The sequence below is a fragment of the Mus musculus genome, chromosome 7 (genome assembly GCF_000001635.26).
Source record: "Mus musculus strain C57BL/6J chromosome 7, GRCm38.p6 C57BL/6J".
Taxonomy (NCBI): Eukaryota; Metazoa; Chordata; class Mammalia; order Rodentia; family Muridae; genus Mus; species Mus musculus.
Window position 1 is genome coordinate 67,779,290 of NC_000073.6, and position 5,248 is coordinate 67,784,537.

Consider the following 5,248-nt stretch of genomic DNA (forward strand, 5'->3'; position numbering starts at 1 on the left):
GATCTCTGAGTTTGAGACCAGCCTGGTCTACAGAGTGAGTTGGGACACACAGAGAACCCTGTCTCAAACAAAAACAAAAACAAAAACAAAAACAAAAACAACCACAAACAAACAACCCCCCTCCCAAATAGCAACAAAAGAGTGACCACCCTGCTCTCCAAGATGGCTACCACATTTGATAATCCCATTAGCAAGATATGAATGTTCCAGCTTCTCCTGTTGCCAACACTTGTAAACGACTTTTAGAAGGTGTAGCCATCCTAGAAGACATAAGGTGCCATTTTTGTTGTATTCATTTACAGTTTTCTTTTTTTTTTTTTTTTTCTTTTTCAAGACAAGATTTCTCTGTATAGCCCTGCCTGTCCTGGAATTCACTACCAGGCACATTTACAGTTTTCTAATTCGTGATATTTGATGTCTTTTGGGGGTGCTTATTGGCCATTTCACCATTTCATTTCTTCTTTGAGGAAATATCTATTGAGTTTCTTTGTGTTGTTTTTAGTTGGGCAGTTTGTTTTTCCTGCTGAATTGTAAGATTTGTACATTCTAGACCCAAGTTCCTTATCACTTCCAGGATCAGACATATTTTCTCCCGCTCTGTGGGTTCTTGTTTTACTTTGTTGATAGTATTCCTTGAAGCATAAAAGACTCGAATATATTCCAATATATTCTTAGAATGGTTTTATTTATTCTTTAGTCATATTCACCCCAACATGTCCCCCACCCACCTTCATGGTTTTTTTAGGCGGGGTGAAGATAAGGAACAGGGTTTCTTTGTGCAGCTGTACTGTCTCTTGCTCTGTATAGTAGGTTGGCTTTGAACTCAGAGATCTGCCTGCCTCTGCCTCCCGAGTGCTAGAGTTAAAGTGGGGTAAAAGGCCATGTTCTCTTTCTTATTCCTTGTAACCCACTGAGTCCATTAGCACTGCCTGCGGGAGTGTTGATGCATCTTATCTAACCTGGTGTAGGTAGCAACAGCCCCTGTGAGTTCATGAATACAACGATCTCATGGGTGTGCAGAAGTTAGTATCTCACACACATCTCTGCATCACCCGTCCACTCTTCCGCCATGTTCCCCAAGCCTTGTGAGAGTTGACACAGATGTTCCATTTAGAATCTAGCACTCAACACTCACTCTCAGTACAGTGACCGTTGTGAGTCTGCGTTCGATCTCTGGCAGAAAGCTTCTCTGGCAAAGCTGAGCGCAGCACTAATCTATAGGTGTGAGCATCGATACTCAGGAGGCAGTTTGACAGCATGTCCATTTAGCAAGACAATGTGAGGTTCCCTCCTAGGGCCCACGACCGCTCAAGTCACGAACTAGGTTTTCATTTTAATGAAATCCAACATGTCTATCTTAGTCTTTGCTTATTTATGTTTGTAGCATCATATCAAAGGAACCATGGCCATGACTTTTAGGTTTTATTTTTTAAGGGTTTTATTTTTAGCTTTATGATCCACTTGCAGTTTATTTATGGTATAATGTAAGGTAAGTGTGAGGTTAAAGCTGTCAACTTGACTGCACATGGGTGACCTGGGAGAACCACAGGGACATTACAGGGAGATTTGACTGCAATAGAAAGATACAGAAATTGGGGGCACTGCAGCCTGGGGCCTTAGACTCGATAACAAGGAGAAAGCAAGGGGCCTGGCACCCACATTTCTCTGCTCCAGATGTCACACTTTCCTGGCTGATGATAACCGTGAGGCAGAATAAACTCTCTCTGTTATGCTGGTTTTGCTCTGGCATTTTGTCATACCAACGACTGACATAACTAGCGCAGTAGGGCTCTAATCTTGTTCCTTGTATGTGGGTCCCAGCATTATATTGGAAAAGATCCTTCCTTCCCACCATCCCCACCTGGTCAACCTTGTGCAAGAAAACCAAACCAACCAACCAAAACAAAAATCCTGACCAACTATAGATGTGTTTTTCCTGCCTCTGAATTCTGTTTGCTGACACACACAGCCGCCCTGCATCAGAACGACCAAGTCGTTGCTAACGTGTTATCACAAGCTTCAAGATGGGGAACTGAATCTCCCCACTTTAGTTTTCCTCAAAATCCTTCTGACTGCTCTGTTTCGAAACATAAGATGCCACACGGATTTCCAGAATTTTAACTTCTGAAGAAAGATACTGAACGATTTGGAGACTATTGCATCTAAACGAAATGAGCTGTTCCAGTCCACAAGGAGAGGTTGCTTTCAACGCCATCTCTCTTTACGCCTTTAAAAGTGCAGTTGTCAGAATATTAAAGTTTTCATGATGCAAATCTTGCCCTTCTTTCGTTTAATTTGCTCCTAAGTGTCGATCTCTGTGATGCCAACATCCAGACAATCGTTTCCTTAATTTCATTTTCAGATCCATTAGCATAGTGTGTAGAAATACAACTGGATTTTTGTTCATTGATCTTACATCCTGTGAAGCCATTGAAACAATTACTCCAGTGTCTCGCTCTGGGATACATTCCTTCAGATCTTCTCTGTCAACACCACGTCTGTGCAATTTCACTTTCTTGCCTGCTGGTCCTGCTGGCTACAGACTTCAGAACAAAAGTGAGTAGAAATGGAGAGAGCCGACATTCTTTTCTTTCTGATCTTTGGGGAATCTTCCAGCTTCTCGCATCCTCAGCACTAGGTCTTTCTTAAGTTTCATGTAACTTTTGGATTTTTATGTGTCCTTTGTTGAATTAAAGATAATTGCTTCTTATTGCTAGTTTGTTGAGTTTCTATGTTTTCTCTCTCTCTCTCTCTCTCTCTCTCTCTCTCTCTCTCTGTGTGTGCATGTCTCTCTGTGTGTGGTTTCTTTCTTTTATGAAAAGATGATGGATTTGTTAGATAATTTTCTTGAACTGTTGAGATAATTTGTTGGCTCCCTCCATTAATATGATGTTTTACACAAGGTTAGACAGAGGGATCAGCGGTTAAGGGCACCGGCTTCTCTTCTAGAACACCACCCAGCACAAATATATGGTGGCTTACAACTGTTTGTAACTCCAATTCCAGGGGATTCAATGCCCTCTTCTGGCCTTCAACAGAATCAGGAATCTCTCTCTCACTCTCGCTCTCTCGCTCTCTCGCTCTCTCGCTCTCTCGCTCTCTCGCTCTCTCTCTCTCTTACACACACACACACACACACACACACACACACGGCCAAAATAGTCATACTCATAAACATAAAGAAAAAAATAAATCTTTTAAAAATACGGTAATATATAACCATTCATATATTGCATCTCCAAGTGTAGAACCAACTAATTGAGGTTTTGGGTTTTTGTTGGGGGGGGGTGCAGCAAACATGATTGATGGTATTCAAGAGTAGGGAGGGCTTCCTAGGCCCCTCCTGTTATTATGGGGTTCTGGGATGGAAATTATGAGGGAGATGCTCAGTATTGGGGGTCAAGTTGGGACAGGGACTCCTCAGCAATCGAGGGCCTCTCTCTTGTTCTCAGTGTCCTTGCTCAGGTGGGTAGTTCAGGGTCTCTTACTCTTTAAAGGCCATATAGGCCATGAGGTCCAGGACCCTGTTGCTGTAGCTGTGTTCATTGTCATACCAGGAAATGAGCTTTACAAAGTTGTCATTGAGAGCAATGCCAGCTCCAGCATCAAAGGTGGAGGAATGAGTGTCACTGTTAAAGTCACAGGAGATAACCTTATCCTCGGTGTAGCCCAGGATGCCCTTTAATAGACCCTCTGATGCCTGCTTCACTACCTTTTAGATATCACCATACTTGGCAGGTTTCTCCAGGCAGCATGTCAAATCCACAATGGATACATTGGCGATAGGAACACGGAAGGCCATGCCAATGAGCTTCCTGTTCAGCTCTGGGATGACCTTGCCCACAGCCCTGGCAGCACCAGTGGATACAGGGATGATGTTCTGGGCAGCCCCATGGCCATCATGCCACAGCTTTCCAGAGGGGCCATCCACAATCTTCTGAGTGGCAGTAACGGCATGTATCATGGTCATGAGCCCTTCCACGATGCCAAAGTTGTCATGGATGACCTTGGCCAGATGGGCTAAGCAGTTGGTGGTGCAGGATGCATTGCTGACAATCTTGAGTGAGTTGTCATATTTCTCATGGTTCATACCCATCACAAACATGGGCGCATCTGCAGAAGGGGCAGAGATGATGAGCCTTTTGGTCCCACCCTTCAAGTGGGCCCTGGCCTTCTCCATGGTGGTGAAGATGTCAGTAGACTCCACAATGTACTCAGCACCAGCATCACCCCATTTGATGTTAGCAGGATTTCACTCCTGTAAGATGGTGATGAGCTTCCCGTTGATGACAAGCATCCCATTCTTGGCCTTGACTGTGCTGTTGACTTTGCCATGGGTAGAGTCATACTGGAACACGTAGACCATGTAGTTGAGGTCAATGAAGGGGTTGTTGATGTCAACAATCTCCACTTTGCCAAGTGCAGAGCAGAAGGCAGCCCTGGTAACCAGGCGCCCAATTCGGTAGAATCTGTTCACACCGATCTTCACCATCTTGTCTAAGAGACGAGGCTGGCATTGCACAAGAAGATGCAGCTGTCTCTGGAACAGGAAGGAGCAGAGAGCCAACTAACTGAGTTTTGACAGGCAAAAAGATCTTGTGTGTGTGTGTGTGTGTGTGTGTGTGTGTGTGTGTGCATGCTATACCACATGAGTGTAGGGCTCATAGAAGAGGACATCGGAACCCCTAGAACTGGAGTTACAGGTGGTTATGAACCTCCATGTGGGTACAGGGAACTGAACCTGGGTCCTCTACAAGAAAAGCAAGTGTTCTTATCCACTGAGTTTTATCCCAGCAGCAAGTGAAGCTAGAATGTCATTATGTCACTTTGTCAGACGTGAACAGCTCTCGGCTCTGCTGGACACATGTCTAGATATGCTTGTCTAGACTCTGTACTCTCTCGGTCATAGAGCATCTTTACAAATCTCTGTACCCTTTAGTGGAAAATCCTGTCGGGATCTGTGTGGCCACTTTTGGTGTTTTGTATTTTCACATGTTTTACAATCGACTTGTGAATTTATATACATAGTCGTCTAGAATTTTTACTACAATGCAGTGATAGACTCATTTATGGGAGAAACAAAAATTTCACAATATTGACAATATTGGTGGTAAGTTTCACCAGTGTGCAGTTTTGAAAAGATTTGTCTTTTCTATGACTTTATTTAATAAGGTCAAGTAAAGATAGTAACAGATGTAAGGATGATAATGACACCCAGCAGTCAGGGAACACGGATGCTCGGGCGCAG